This window comes from Trachypithecus francoisi, unplaced genomic scaffold (genome assembly GCF_009764315.1).
Source record: "Trachypithecus francoisi isolate TF-2019V2 unplaced genomic scaffold, Tfra_2.0 Lachesis_group3, whole genome shotgun sequence".
In the NCBI taxonomy this organism is placed as follows: Eukaryota; Metazoa; Chordata; class Mammalia; order Primates; family Cercopithecidae; genus Trachypithecus; species Trachypithecus francoisi.
Window position 1 is genome coordinate 36,201,052 of NW_022681468.1, and position 16,876 is coordinate 36,217,927.

General features: G+C 44.0%; 1 non-coding gene across 1 annotated transcript; it reads left to right on the forward strand.

Moving 5' to 3' along the window:
- Window positions 1-364: 364 nt before the first annotated feature.
- LOC117071636 lies at window positions 365-471 on the forward strand. Its single transcript, XR_004432404.1, has one exon. It is a non-coding gene; the product is annotated as a U6 spliceosomal RNA (small nuclear RNA).
- Window positions 472-16,876: the final 16,405 nt, after the last annotated feature.

Sequence of the window (16,876 nt, forward strand, 5' to 3'; positions counted from 1 at the left end):
GTGAAGATGGACGGGAGAGCAACGTGGAAGCTGGCTGGGAAGAGCCTGAGGTATTCTGGTCAGGGTTCTCTGTCTCTCTGTCTCTCTCTCTCTCTTTGTGTGTGTGTGTGTGTGTGTGAGTGTGTGTGTGTGTCTCTCTCTCTTTGTGTGTGTGTGTGTGTGTGTGTGTGTGTGTCTGTCTCTCTCTGTTGGGGTGGGAGAGATCTCTAGCTCTTAGGATCATTGCCTGTCATGGCCTAACCCTATTCCCCACTCTATTTTTGCTAACATAATTACTGTTTCCTTTGTATGATTTTTTTTTTTTTTTTTTTTTTTTTTACTTCAGCCCAATTCCAGGCCTCCTTGTCTAAAACAAAACAAAACAGTGCTCTCTTTGGCAGCTCATGTACTAAAATTGGAACAATACAGAGAAGATTAGCATGGCCCCTGAGCAAAGAAGACACACAAATTTGTGAAGCATTACATATTTTTTAAAATAAAAAAGTAACAAAACAAAACAAAACAAAGCTTTCAAAACTTAACATTTCTGTGGCGTCTCCCTGAATCAGTGTAAACAGCCATGGCATTGGGTGCTGCCTGACAGTGAAGCTCTTCGGGCCTTGGAGACCGTTCTGCAGGTGTCTCTGGGGACATTCTTTTTTTTTGTTTTTTTGAGTTGGAGTCTCGCTGTGTTGCCCAGGATGGAGTGCAATGGTGTAATCTCAGCTCACTGGAACCTCTGCCTCCTGGGTTCAAGTAATTCTCCTGCTTCAGCCTCCAGGGTAGCTGGGACTACAGGCATGCGCCACCACGCCTGGCTAAGTTTTGTATTTTTGGTAGAGACAGGATTTCACCATGTTGGCCAGGCTGATCTGGAACTCCTGACCTCAAGTGATCTGCCTGCCTTGGCCTCCCAAAGTGCTGGGATTGCAGGCGTGAGCCACCATACCTGGCCATCTCTGGGACATCCTTGAGTATCCCACGTCTGTCTGCTACTGTTTGGGCCTGTCATTCTTTGGTCAGTAGATATGGCAATGTGTCATCCAATAACTGATCCCTTACCAACTTTTTGGTTTTTTTCTGAAATCGAGTTTTGCTCCATCACCCAGGTTGTAGTGCAGTGGGTATGATCACAGAACACGGCAGCCTCAACCTCCTAGGCTTAGCCACCCGAGTAGCTGGGACTAGAAGCATATACCACCACATCTGGGGACAAAAAAAAATTATTTTTATAGACGTGTGATCTCACTGTGTTGCCCAGGCTAGCTTTGAACTACTGGGCTCAAGCAGTCCTCTCGTTTCAGGCTCCTGAGGTGGTGGGATTATAGGCATGAGCCACCAAGCCCGGCCCATTACCAACTTTAAGTTCTTCAGTTATCTGTTGGTTTTTCCCTCTGCAGATAAGTAATCTTAATTCCCATAATTAATTTTGTAACCCAATCAACACAACTTCTTTTGAAATCACTGCATCCATCTCTCCTAAGTTTTCAGAGTCTCCATTTTATAACAAGTGGCTAAGCCCTGAGTACACAGAGACTGATGAAAAGATTGCATGGTTTATCTCTGCCTCTCTGCTTAGATTCCTGTTTAATAATCATTAAATCTCTCACGTGTCACTTCTATTTGCAGTTTATGGAGCACCACCATGTCCCTTATCTCAGGCCATCAGCCCTTCTTGGTGATCTTATTATTTCCACTGATTCAGGTTAAGCTTGGCTTTATTTAGATCATCTTTATTATACCTGTGGGTAGGTTTTGTAAGCAGGCCCTAGCACAGGTTCAGTTGTGGGTTTCCTTTTAAAAGGTCAGTGTGAAACAGGAAATGTGACTAAGAAAATCTTCTTCCTCCATGAAGGCTCACTTCGTTAACTGGAAGAAAAGCTCCTATCCCGTCTCCCCCCAAACTTACTCATGGCCCAGACACATTTCAAAACAGCACGTATTTCCCAAAACACTGACATGTGCATTCTAAGGCTCGTGTGTGCGGTGAGTAGTTCTTTGTCAGGTTCATTCTGTGAAGGGGCCCTGTCGTCACACCAGTCACTGTTCTTCAGAGAGCTGAGGATGTGCAGGGGCCTGAGGGACCTGGAAACCTGGTGGCTGAGCAATGAGGAGAGTGGAACTCATGGTTGGAACAGTTGGCCATTCTCATGCAGATAGGGGCAGGGCCAGAACGGGAATCCAGGTCTCCTGACTCCCTGGCCACATTAACCCAAGTAAACCCCATATCTACCTCTTTAGCTTCTGGAGGCCCCTGCAGCTTTCTCCTTGTGGGACACAAGCCAGGTACAGTTGCAGGGCGGACATGTGGTTTCCAAACAGGATGCTGGGGAAATTAATCTGGGATTCCTGACTGGGATTCAGTGGGAGGCAGTGGTGGCTCCCCTGTAGATCAAGTGGTTTGCGACCTTGTTTCAGTTTTCTTATCTATAAAGTAGAAAAATAATAGTACTTATGATGAGGTAAAGATAAATGAATACACATAAAACACGCAGAGCAGTCTTGGTGTGTGATCACTCCGTAAGCATTAGTGATTATTATTCTGGTGGGTTGGTTAGCTTTCCTCCGTTCTATTCAGTTCAGTGAGGGTTTGGCACCAACCATGGGCTTTGCCGGGACTGTGAAAATGGCCACATTGAGGCTCCACCTTAACCCTGGCCAGTCTCCCAACAGCCAGCCATTTGTCTTAAGAAGAGCTGAAGGAAATAATCTAATGGTACAATGCAAAGTCAACACTGATGGGACTGAGCGGCATCTTTCGGATAAGACGTGCAGTGGGGAGTCCACCTCTGAGTTGGCCTGTTTCCGGGCTCCGTGCGCTGCTCACTCCTCACAGACTCTGAGTGAGTGGTGCAGTGGGCCCAGAGTCAATTCTGGCTTGGCAATGGATACTGTTACCGAGGGCGTGGGTTGAGGCGCAGGAGCTTGGGGCTCCAGATGCTTGGAGTAAATGCGAAAAGGGAGTGTGGGATGATGTGAGTGGGAGCTGTGAATGGGTTCAAGGGTGCTGAGTCCTGGCTTGACTCACCCTTCCAGCTTCTGCTCTAACTCTCAGTGCCTTTGTCTGCATGCTGGGAAATCCCTGGGTGCCGGGTTAAACCCCAACCCTAAAAGGCACGTAGACACTTCTCCTGAGCTTTGAGTTGCTTCATTCTGCCCAGCAGCTTCCTGAAAATGTAGTCTTGCCACACCAGAGGAAGGATAGACCCATAGCTGTGGGGGACCCTGTGTCAGCAGGATTTACTAGCGAGTGAGCTGGGGCTGCAACAGCACATGTGAGCAACTTAACAGTGCTGATGGTTTTTCAACAAATTTTTAAAAATTAGAAAAATATTTAAAAATTTTGTGGGGACATAGTGGGTGTGTATAGTTATGAGGCACGGGAGATATTTTGATACATGCATACAATGTGTAGTAATTGCACCAGGGTAAATGGGGTGTCCGTCACTTAAAGCTTTTATCCTTTGTGTTACAAACAATCCAGTTATACTCTTTTTGTTATTTTTAAATGTATTTTTAAATTCAGTTATTATTGACTATAGTCACCTTGTTGTGCTATCAGATACCAGATCTTATTCATTCTTTTTGCTCTTGTCGCCCAGGCTGGAGTGCAGTGGCTCAATCTTGGCTCATTGCAACCTGCGCCTCCCAGGTTCAGGAGATTCTCCTGCCTCAGCATCCCGAGTAGCTGGGATTACAGGTGCGTGCCACCCTGTCTGGCTAATTTTTTTTGGTATTTTTAGTAGAGATGGGGTTTCACCATGTTGGCCAGGCTGGTCTCGAACTCCTGACCTCAGGTGATCCACCTACCTCGGCCTCCCAAAATGCTGGGATTACAGGCGTGAGCCACTGTGCCTGGCCAAGATCTTATTCATTCTTTCTAACAATTTTTTTTGTAGCTATTAACAAGGCTGAAGTTTTAATACAGCTTACTTTTATTGCACATGCCGTGCATTATGCACCAGTCTGGGTTCTTCCAATGCTACCAGGAGCCTCTTGCCTTTGTATCAGTTCATAGTTGTCCTCTTCTCCAGCTGCCTGTGTATCTGGGTCAGGGGTCCTTTTTTATCGAGTGGAGCAGATGTGCCCAGGTACAGAGAAATGCTTTGTGCTATTGTCCGCCAGGCAGAAGCATTTTCTTTTCTCAAATATTCTTGGTAAATAGGTGAGCAGTCTTTACCTGAACGCACTGGGTGTCATATGCCCCAGCCCTAACTTGAATGTACGGGCTTGCTGCAAGTGGGTGATTCCTCAGACCTTTGCTCTGTCCCTAGACGGGGTGACAATAGTCCTTACATTCTTAATGGGTCCCTATCTGGAATCCATTTGATCTTAAAATAAAATGGTAGTGGAACAAATTTTTCATTAATTTCTAGCTAATTTGCAATGAAATTAAATTTCTGAGTATAAGGAATATTTTTTAGGGAGTAAACTTATAAGTGGAGTTGCTAGGTGTTTCCCATCGATTAGCCTAGTGTTTAAAAGTATAATGTCTTGATTTTCTGGTTTCTTACTTTTTTGAGTTCCCTTACTTTTCTTCCAGAGTTCATTATGCAGGTCTGGAAAACAACAACAACAACAACAACAACAGCAACAACAACAGCAACAACAGCAGCAGCAGCACCAGCACCAGCACCAGCACCAGCACCAGCACCAGCAGCAGCAGCAGCAGCAGGAGAAAAGCAGGGGTTAGTTTGGGGGGTTGAAATGGGAAAAAGTAGACATTTCCAGCTCCCAACTTCTTATTTCCCGAGTATCTTCGGAGCCCTAGAAAATGGCTCGGAGCTGCCTTTGCAGTTTTGAAGCTGCACTTGGGTTCCCATCAGCCCCTGGGCCTCTGATTACAGCCTGGGGAGCACCTCTGCACTCCCAGCCTCCTGGGCATGGGTTAGGGTGAAGATGTTGTGCAGTGAGGGGTGGGAGCCTCACAGCCTAATAGAGCCAAGCCGGCCACACTGCCTGTCTTTCCCAATTAGTTCCCCAAAGGGAACAAAGCCTTATTTCTTCCCTCCCTTAGTTCCCAGGCACTGGTTGGGGAAAAACAATCCTTGGCAGCTCAGGGGTTAAAAATAAAACACAGCGAGGGGGAAAACAAGCCGGGCAGCTGCAGCGGCTCCTCAGAGCCCACTCCAGGCTAAACAGAGGCCCCAGCAACTCCTTGGAGACTTGAACCCTGGGCGATGGAATTTTCCCTTGCATGAAGGCTATTGTCCTCTGGAAAGGGCCAGGGCCAGAGGAGGGCCTGGGGAGCACTGATCTCCCGAGCCCACAGCCAGGGAGCTCCTGAGAGCCCAAGGGCTCGGTCCCACCCAGCTGGGTTTGGGTGAAAAGGCAACGGGGGTGCAGCCCACCCCTCCCCCTTTGGGAAAAAGGGAGGGCTTGGACTTCCAAAGGCCTGGGTAGCAGTTGTTGCCCCAGTCCTCAGCCCAACCAGCTAGTCACGGGTGGAATAAAAGGCTTGGTTCCCTTGGCAACTGAGGGGACTACAGTTTTTCACAGAGTACAAGATGGGTTGGGGGGGAAGGGAGGTGAAAGTGAGGGATGGGGGAGGTTTACAGGAGGAGGGAGGAAGGGGGGAGGGGCAGCCTGTTTACCAGTGATGTTTGAGTTTGAGTCTCAAAGGGAACCTTTTGTAGGTTCTGGCCTGGGAAATGCACAGGATCCCCTGAGTGTGGGGGGGTGCTCTTAACTGCTTCTCAGTTTTGAGTCACCATTGGAGGTCTCTGGTCCATGGTGGAAATGTGATTGTTGTAGGCCTCATGCTAACCTCATGGACAGCTCAGGAGAGTTAAGCAGAGTCTACCTTTATAGGTGACTAGGCCTGGCCCTGTTTTATAACTGGAGACCCCTGGAAGTGTTGATAGATGCTTGAGCCCATAGAGAGCTATTTGTGAAGCAGAGATTAGAATAGCAGGCGCCTGTCTCCTGGGTCTGATCTCAATGGACTAGACAAGGCTATTTTTAATATCAAGCAGGAGAGTTGCTGAAATATGGACAAAGTGCAGAACCTGGGCTGATTTTGTCTCGAGCACAAGACTTTGTGAGAGGAGCTTAAAAATCTATCCATGTACTGAACAGATACATTTAGCCTCAGTGAAAGCAAGTGATAAGGGACAGGAAACTTTGTCCCAAAACTTTGGGATGAGAGGTCCCCACATGTTGTCACTAGCACGGAGGTGTACGGGAGACTTGGTATAATCCTCTCTGAGGCTTTAGATGGTCAGGGCTGCCCACCTGGCATTGATAGAAGCACCTTTTATTGCTGCCATTAAAAGTGTGGCGTTTGTCAAATGAAAAGAAAGGAAGCAGAGTGAATATGTTGATATGGTGGTTTAAGAAGAGAGAAGAGTGTAAACCGACACACTGTTCAAGAGTCTGAAAACGATTTTTTTAAAAAATGGAAAACAGAACCCCAAACCCCATGTGGTATAGCAGGGAGTTCTTGGAGATGATGCGAATGGGGTTCATGCCTGCTTTGGTGGAAGGGCTTGCTTGGTTCTTCTGCTTTTGCCGGGGTACCTGGGAGTGGGACGGGGGTGTTAGGGGAGAGGTCACTGTGTTTTCCTGAGGGGGGGACGAGGGTCATCACCGTGAAGTACTTCCTCATGCACACCAGGGTCAGTTCCTTCAAAGCCTGGCTCCGATGGTGGGTCTCATCTGAAAGACACAATTTGAGGAAACCTAGAGGGCAACTCCTAAGATGAGGGAACACCTGGATGGCAGGTCTCTGATAAGGAAACAATCCTGATATACAACTGCAGCTGCTTTGCAGGCATGACTTATGGCCAATCAGATGACCATCTGCTTTAATCATCATAACCAAATAGTAATAATAAAAAGATCAAGGAATCACTTATCACCTAATTAATTTACTTACTGACTGGTGGGTTGGCAGAGAAACAAGTCTGGGCAATGTAGAATAACAAGCTACTTAGAAAATATGCAGAGAGGCCAGGCGCAGTGGCTCACGCCTGTAATCCTAGCACTTTGGGAGACTGAGGAGGGCAGATCACTAGGTCAGGAGTTCGAGATCAACCTGACCAACATGGTGAAACCTTGTCTCTACTAAAAATGCAAAAAAAAAAAAAAAAAAAAAAATTAGCTGGGCATGGTGGTGCGCACCTGTAATCCCAGCTACTCAGGAGGCTGAGGCAGGAGAATCACTTGAACCTGGGAGGTGGAGGTTGCAGTGAGTCGAGATCACGCCACTGCACTGCAGCATGGGTGACAGAGTGAAATTCCGTCTCAAAAAAAAAAAAAAAAGAAAAGGAAAAAAAGAAAACAGAAAATACGCAGACAATGGCAACCCAGGGAAGAGAAACTCACGTGAGCTCACCTCTGCGCTCATGTAAATTCATGTAAGTGCATGTAAATTCATGTAAGTTTCAAGACAATTCAGTGAGGTTGGTGTGATTATTATTCTCATTCTGTAGATGAAAAAAGCTGAGGCTTGGGTGGGTTAACTAATTTGAGCAAGATTACAGGGTTGGAGGTGGTGAGCACTGGGTTTTGAATGCTATCAGATTATCCTCAATCTATACAGCAGCCTATAGTCAGAAAAGCACTTTCAGATCTGAAATTTCACTTGTTTCTCAAAACCACTTATGGCAGGAGGTGATTCCCATTGACAGCCACAGAAGCTGAAGGTCATGGAGTTTAAGTGACATGTTCCAATCACAAGACTCTATGTGGCAAAGCTATGACTGCTCTGGGACTTTTCACACGATGGCCTGTTTCCTGATCTCAAATTCCATTCTCAAATATCCAGAAACTTTTTTTGATTTGTTTGTTTGTTGGTTGAGATAGGGTCTCACTCTGTTGCCCAGTCTGCAGTCCATTGGCGCAATCACAGCTCCCTGTAGCCTCTCAACCTCCTAGGCTTCAGCAATTTCCAGCCTCAGCCTCCACAGGCTAGCTAGGACTACAGATATGCCTTTTAAAATTTTTGGTATAGACAGGGTCTTGCTACATTACCCAGGCTGGTCTTGACCTCATCCAGGAAGACTTTGATGTCTGCCATTCACTCATACATATATTTATTCAGCCATTCAACTAATATTTGCCAAGCACCTGTCATGAACAAGGCATCAAGGGAAATGGAAAACACACTAGATTTTTAAGAAGTCCCTGTGAATAAAAAGAGTCTTTTAATCTTACCATCTGTGTCTGCCCTCACAGTTATCAGTGGAAGTTTTCCAAAATCAATGTGCTAACTGATGTGTTTTATTTCATAAACCGACACACTTACAATTGAGGAACTAAAATGTTAAGAACTATTGAATCACGAACATTCTCTGAACACCGTACACCTTAAAATGGAGGTAGTAATTCAGTAAGGTTTGGATGGACTCACGATGACACCTCAGTGGGACACTTCCAGTTCCTGGAGACAGAGGAAAAAGCGTTTTGGCCAAGGCTCCCTTTGGCTGTCCACATTTGCTCAGACGCTCAACCTAGCTAGCATTTCTGTCTCCCCCCACTGTCCCTGCAGACTCTATTGTGAAGGGGCCCCTCCCATGGTCAAGCTTCCTCCCCATATCTGATTTTATGGCCCAGCTACTTCCTGGACAGGGCCAAACACTTAACAGATGCCTAGACTTGTATGGGTCCACGTCAGTGCGTATGCTGGTCATATTTCCTACACACCCATCTATGCAGAATCACACATTAAACAAGATTTCTCACACAGAACTTCCAGGGGGAAAACCTCATCCCCAAAGAGACAGAAGTTGCCAGAATATGTACAGGGAGGCAAAAAGCACTTAAAAACAGGGGAGCATGGTCATTTGCCCTGGAAGAGCATGCAGTGTTGGGAGAGCTGATGAACAAAATTTCCATCCCTCTCCATTCATCATTCATCAGTAAGTCATGCAGGTCAAGGTGTAGATGGAAGGGGAAGAGGGCAGAGAGAGGAGAAAAGGGAAAAGAAGTTTTTGTTTTTGTTGTTGTTGTTTTTTTTAGAGATGGGATCTCACTATATTACCTAGCCTGGCCTCAAATTCCTGAGCTCAAGTGAGACTCCCACTTCAGTCTCCCGAATAACTGGGACTACACGTGTGAGCTACCACACCCAGAGAGCTATGGAGTTTCCATTATAAGGAAAATGAAGATGACAAAGGAATGCTGGGGACAGGCTTTTGAAGAGAAGAGATCAACTCAGGCTGAAGTGCAATGGCACAATCACACTTTAAATGGGTACATCTTTAAATTTGTGAATTATATCTCAATAAAGAGGTTTTAAAAATAGATACGCAAACCTCACACATTTAAAACATACAGGATATGGCATACAAAAAATAGATGGGACATACTTAAACTAAAAAAGAAATTACTTATTATTCATCTGAAATTAAAAGTTAACCAGATGTCCTATATTTTATCTGGCACTCCTACCTCCCCAGCCCTCAACACCCAAAGCTCTTTGAATTTGTTTTCATTTTCTGTCCATATGAAGTACCTCTTGGGGCAAAGAGCTTCAAGGTTTATTATCCTCTTTGTGAAACAGTGCCATGCTTTGTCTTCACTTCTCCTAAATGTCCCCTTCCCACATATTTCAGAAAACGGTGTATTTCTGCTAGGCTTGTTTTCTCCTTAATGCTATGGAGGTCCATGCTCAGCATCGGGCTTCCCAAACAGAAATATGCTGGACACATCAGACAATTTTTTCTTGGCCAACTCATCCCTCCATCCCTTCTTTATGGTTGCCTTTTCTCAGGTCTCTTGTTAGGAATTCATGAGTGAGTAACATCCAACAGACCACCAATCCAGATGTGATGGCCCAAGGGGATTCAATATCGGTTGGGGGGGAAAACTCCCTGAGGGTTTTCCAGGTCCTGTCCTAAGAACCAAGTGCTTAGGAAGCACATTCACAATGGAGGAAAGCCACACCATAGCATAAATTCATTTGCTATATGGAGTCTAAATTTTGCCTTTTTCCATTTCATGTGATGTGATGTGTGTGTGTGTACGTGTTGTGGTTTTTGTTTTTTGCCTGTTTGTTTTTGTTAGCCTGATAACAATCCAGTAAAACAATTGAGCGGATGGTGGAGCGAAGGCAGGTAACATGGTTTGGCTCTGTGTCCCCACCCAAATCTCGTCTTGATATAATTCCCACATGTTATGGGAAGGGACCCAGGGGGAGATAATCTGAATCATGGTGGTGGTTTCCCCCATACTGTCCTCAAGGTAGTGAATAAGTCTCACGAGATCTGATGGTTTTATCAAAAGTTTCCACCTTTGCATCTTCCTCATTTTTCTCTTGCCACCGTCATATAAGAAGTGCCTTTCACCTCCCACCATGATTCTGAGGCCTCCCCAGCTGTATGGAAGTGTAAGTCCAATTAAGCTTCTTTTTATTCCGAGTTTTGGGTGTGTCTTTATTAGCTGCATGAAAATGGACTAATAGAGCAGGTGAGAAGGATCCCAGTGTGGTCTTCTGGATGCTTTTAGTGCAAGAGAATACACAATGAAGATGGTGGTTGTGTTAGGAGGGTGGAATTATGACTTTTATTCTCTCTTTTCTGTTTTCCAAACTTTATATAATATAGTTCTCTAAAGATAAATAATTTGAAAGAGTGCTTACATTTTCATTTTAAAAAATACAAGGCCTCACAATTAAAACTGACTACAAAAAGAAAATATTGCATTGTAAAATAATCAAAGTATGTAAATGCTTTATAAATTTTATGTTCTATTTTCTGAGTAACTTTCCCATGGTTCCCTGGTTCCATGCTACATGGTAGCATTGCTGGAATCGGAAGTCAGGTATGCTAGTCTTAAAACCCAGGCCCTTCCCATTATATCACAGCAAACATGTACCAGTTGGATCTCGTGAAAGTGTGATCTGTTCAAGAGTTACATGGATTTCAGCAGTTTATTACCAAATTATTTATGCTTGGATATCTAGCATTGCCTATCTACATGATAATTATTTTCATAATATTGATTCTTGTGCACAATATCCCTGCAGTCTGTGAATGAATCGGCAAGGAACAGTCAATTACATAATAATATCTACTGTTTCCTGGATGCCATGGGCCAGGTACCAGAATTAAATTTGAACTTCATTTACCTAATTTAATCCTTGCAATAATTCTGAGGAAGATTTCAGCCCCATTTTATAGATGAGGAAATGGAGATTCAGCGATATTAAGATCACACAGTTAGTAAGTTTACAGGCTGAGATTCAGAAAATCCTAATTAGATACAACTCGTTTTATCATATGCTAATATTTAAAACATTCAACCATGCCAGTTGAGAGTAGTAACCTTCCCTTTCTAAGCAGGGGGTAAACAGTTCTCACTTTTTGTGTGTGTTTGTTTTGAGACAAGGTCATGGTCACAAGCTCTGTGCCCAGGCTGGAGTGCAGTGGTGCCATCACAGCCCACTGCAATCTCTGCCCCCTGGGCTCAAGTGTTCCTCTCACCTCAGTCTCCTGAGTAGCTGGGACCACAGGTACACGCCATCTGTGCCTGGCTATTTTCTGTATTTTGTTTGGTTTTGTTGTGTTTTTAGAGACAGAGTTTCTTCATGTTGTCCAGCTTGGTCCTGAACTCTTGGCCTCAAGTGATCTGCCTGCCTCGGCCTCCCAAAGTGCTGGGATTATAGGCATGAGCCACTGCGCCCGGCCTTTCACCTTTCTAAGAAACTTAAAAGGAGAAAATGTGGCCGGGCCCGGTGGCTCAAGTCTGTAATCCCAGCACTTTGGGAGGCCGAGGTGGGCCGATCTCCTGAGGTCGGGAGATCAAGACCAGCCTGACCAACATGGAGAAACCCTGTCTCTACTAAAAATACAAAATTAGCCAGGCGTGGTGGCGCACGCCTGTAATCCCAGCTGCTTGGGAGGCTGTGGCAGGAGAATTGCTTGAACCCGGGAGGTGGAGGTTGCAGTGAGCCGAGATCGTGCCATTGCACTCCAGCCTGGGCAACAAGAGTGAAACTCCATCTCAAAAAAAAAAAAAAAAAGAAAAAGAAAAAGAAAAGAAAATGAGAGGGAATACTTGAATCATCCTTCGAGTTGACCTAACCCTTTAGATGCCTACAATTAAACTGGGAAGCAAATTTCTGAAGGAGCCACAACTTCCAAATCTTCCTCATGCACCTGTTAAACCACCCTTCTCTCAGTGTCCTTGAGGGTTTGTATTGTGAAGGCTGCGGAGGAAATCTGCTGCTTTATTTCTTCCCCTGCCTTGGGAAGATCATTTTCCATATTAAACAGAGCATCATACATTCCTGAGAATGCCTCTCCCACAGACTTGTTTTGACAACCAGGAGGGAGGATGGGAGGAGACTTGTAGAATGGGCTGCACAATAACCCAAGAAGATCAAGGAAAGCCCTTTCCAAAACAAAGGTTGATCATTTATAGTTCTCTCTCAATCTGGGCTTCTCAGAGAGTGCATTAATCAAAGGGGAAACACCTGGCTCTCTAATGCCCTTCTTGCTTGTCAGAGGCGTGTTCCAAGGCTTTCATCACGCTGACGGTGACCTTCTAAGTCCGTGTTTCTGGTCAAAGGTTTGTGTATGTGTTCATTGACTAGGTTGAGCATTTATCAACCATTATTGCTATTTCATAACCATTCCCCTGGGTGTTGTAATTAGAACTCTTTTGCATTCTCAAGTTTTGATATATGATTTTTAAAAACAGAAGACTTTGGTTTTAAAATCATGCAATTCCCTCCTTTGTGGGTTTGCACAGAAACATAAGATGAAATTGGAGAGAAGGACTTCCTCTGGGACTTTTACTCACAATGCCTTCTTTCCAGAAAGCTCCATTTAGCATTATTTTGGCAATTGGTTTTAGCATAAGTTACAGATTCTCCTTCAAAGAATTAAAAACTGTTTACATCTTTGGAGTAGGCATTACTCCCTGTTTTGTAAGCAAGGAAAAATTATTGCCTAAAATCTTAGTGATTTTGCCTCCCTACCAGAAGTAGTGCTTTTATCATTATGTAGCAAGAATATCTGTACAGATCTATTTGGCAAAGATTTTATTCAAAGGTCTGGGTGCTGATTAACACTGCCTGGCCCACTGAACAATGGGTGTAACCTGGGCTTGATAAACCAAATAAGACCTTTGTCTTGTTTTGCTGGCCGCTCAGAAGCACCTCTACCATAAAATCATTGCGCCTCCAGGGAGAGACCTTGTTTATTTTTTTCACCCCGATAGATAGCTGAATACAAGTCGGGGTATTGATAGAAAAGGCTTCAAGGATATGCGTGTGCTTGGGAGGGTTGTGTGTGTGTCTATACATGCATGTGCACCTGCTCACAAGTAGACTACTTCCCACTGGGGTCTGGGCTGTGGGGAGTGGGATGGTGAAGCAGCTAGTTCACCGTCATGGCAGGTAGGGCTTGAACATGAATTGTACACATACAAGTATCCAGGTACTCGTCCTCACTGCCCTGGTTGGGCCACTTTGCCCAGGTGGATAAGACCAGGACTAAGGAAGCTCTAGCAGTTTTCTGAACATAATACTGTACTATACTTACGGGTGCCTAGAAAATACTTAAGAGTTTGCGACTGGATTAGCAAGAACCCACCCATCTCCTGGGAAAACTGCTTGGGCTCACTCCAGATTGGGGTTAACAGTGTCACTTTTATTTCCTAAAAATACCCAAGCTTGTTAAAAACTTAAAAAAACAATCCTCTTATCTGTTAGTGTACCACTTGCATCCCTCATCCGCTGAACTTGCAAAGGTGTCACAGAAGCTTCATCTGTACCTTCGGGCAATCCCCGTGAATGGGTATGCTGCTCCAGTCCCTGCTGTGGATCTGGTTTTCGAGACGAGGGAAAGAAACGTTAGGAAGACCACACACCAGTGACTTGATGCCTGTCCTTGGCCAGGTTTTAGAATGGATTATTATATATTTGGAGGAAGTGAGAATGCTTGGTCTAGGGACGAAAGACTCAGAGGGGATGAGGCTTACAGCCTTAAAATACTCAAAGGGCTCTCACAGAGGAGAGGAAATAGACTGATTCAAACTGTGCCTGAAGGGTGAAGTTTCCAGAAAGACTATTTTGGTTCAACATAAGAATGACTGTCTAACAACCACCCAACAATGGGTGGAAAACTTCCTTAGAGGTGCTGAGAAAGGGCCCAGGCTTAGGACCGTTCAAGCAGAGGACAGCAGGGATGTTGTAATAAGAATTCCAGCAGTGGGCTCGAGGTTCAACCGATGACTTCCAAGGTTCCTTCCAGCTCTAAGATTGGATGATTCTATATCTGTAATTTTCCATTTCCCTATTAAGAAGAAATTTTCCACATTGAAAATTATTTTAGTGTTTGATAAAAGCTGTGGGATAATTTTTGCTTTTGTTGACTTTAACAGGGAGCTTACTCCTTTGCCCCAATGGCTTAACAAGACATAAACACATCAGTGATGTTTATTGGATGGGAGAGAGAGGCGTTTATTGTTGGGTGGGAAAGTCCTGCTTGCTTACATGGGGACTGGCATGGGGGGGTTGGGAACTCCAAATCTTGCCTCACATTGTTTCTGAAATTCCTCTGCCCAAAGGACCTGGGCATTTTACCCCAGTTCTGCCTAGTGGGTGCAGCAGAGGTGTCTGGAGGCTGATCGACATTTCACCAATCACCATGGTAGTTCTCATAGATCCTCCCAATCCCCTACAATTCCGTGTCCACGACACAGAGCCCTGTATAATGTGATGACCCTAAGGAACCTCCTGAAATGCTTACCTCACACATGATCTCTCCCAACTTGAGGACAGAGTACACTTTCTTTAAAGATAACTGACCCTTTTTCAAATGCTCCTTCCATTAAGCTATCATAAATAATATAAACGTTCTATTAAAAAAAAAGAGAAAGTGTGTCTGGTGGCTCACGCCTATAATCCCAGCACTTTGAGAGGCCAAGGTGGGTGGATCACTTGAGGCCAGAAGTTTGAGACCAGTCTGGACGACATGGTGAAACCTCGTCTCTACAAAAAATACAAAAATTAGCCAGGCTTAGTGGCACGCACCTCTAGTCCCAGCTACTCAGGAGGCTGAGGCAGGAGGATCTCTTGAACCTGGGAGGTGGAGGTTGCAGTGAGCCGAGATCTGCACTCCAGCCTTGGTTACAGAGAGAGACTCTGTCTCAAAAACCAAACAAACAAAAAGAGAAACATGAATTTAAACATCCCTTATATACTAGACTATAACTTCACCTGACTTTAACATTTAAATGGAAAATTCTTATGTTTAGTATAGTCAATTCTTTGCCTTGAAGATTGACTGGTAATTTTTTTTTTTTACACTTACTTTACTCCATCTCTTTCTTTATTGGATTAAGGATATGTTGCAAGGAGAATTCTAGGAGTTGAAAGTAAAATACTGTTAATTCAAAAATGAATAAATATGTTTATAGCAATGGATTTCTTATCAGTGTTCGATTAGTAGAGTGTGATCAAGGATCTGGGATAGAAGACATCACCCTTGATGGGGCCCCCTGGAGCACCTCAATCCTTAGTTCTTCCAGCAACCACCAGGGAGAGTTGAGTATTATTTGTCAGATCCTTTCAGCTAAGTTTCAGACTGAAGGCAATGAAGAAAGGTACTCAACATAATTCGTTGCTAGAGAAACACAAATTAAAACCATAGTGTGATACCGTTATACACCAAAACTAAAACTTACCTGAAAAACTTTAAAAACTTAGGCTGAGCATGGTAGCTCATACCTGTAATCCCAGGACTTTGGGAGGCTTAGTTGGGAGGATCTTTTGAAGATAGGAGTTCGAGACTAGCCTGAGCAAGATAGTGAGACCCCCATTTCTAAAACATTTAAAAAATCAGCCACGCATGGTGGTGCATGCTTGTAATCCCAGCTACTTGGGAGACTGAGATGGTAGGATCACTTGAGCCCAGGGAGGTTGAGGCTATAGTGAGCCATGTTCGTGCCACTGCACTCTAGCCTGGGTGACAGAATGAGATTGTGTCTCACTTAAAAAACAAAAACAAAAAGACTGATTTATTCAAGTGCCAAAGAAGATATAGAACAACTTGAAATGCTCATACATTACTGATGGGCATGTAAATTGGTACAACCACTCTGGAAAACTGTTTGGTAACCTCTACTAAAGTTAAAGGTACTCCATGATCCAGCAATTCCATTCCTAGGTACAGACCTAAGAGAAATGAGTGCATATTTCTTCCAAAAGAAAAGTACAAGAGTGTTTTTGCAATTTTATTCATAATGACCCCAAGTTGGAACCAAAACAAATGTCCACTCATAAAAGAATTAATACATAGATTGCAGTATACTCATATAATGAAATACTACATAGGAATAAAAAGAACAAGCACCTAAAACCACTGATACCACAACATTTTTTGAGTGGAAAAAAGCTAGACATAAGAGCATATATTCTATGTTTTCATTTACATAAAGTTAAAGAACAGGAAAACCAGGCAATGTTGCTACAGAACAGTGATTACCTTGGGTAGGAAGACAGTGACTCAGACGTAGGAGGAGGGAAATGTTCTATATTTAAATCTGTGTATATGTATCTTAGGTGTATACGTTTGCAAAGACCGAGCTGCTAATGTAAGATTAGTGCACTAATCTTCAAAACCACAGAGTGATACCATTTCACACCCACTAGAGTAGCTAAAACAAAAGAGACAAAACGATAATAAGAGCCGATGAGAATGTAGAGAAATTGGAGCCCTCATATATGGCTGTGGGGCTGAAAAGTGGTGTTTCAGAAAACATTTTGGTATTTCCTTAAAAGTTAAGCATAAAGATGCCATATGGTTGGCAATTCCATTCCTAGGTATATGCCCAAGATAATTAAACACAAAAATCTGTACATGAATGTTCACAGAAGCTTTATTCATAATAGCCAAAAAGTGGTAACAACCCAAGTGTTCATCAGCTGATGAATGAATACACAAAA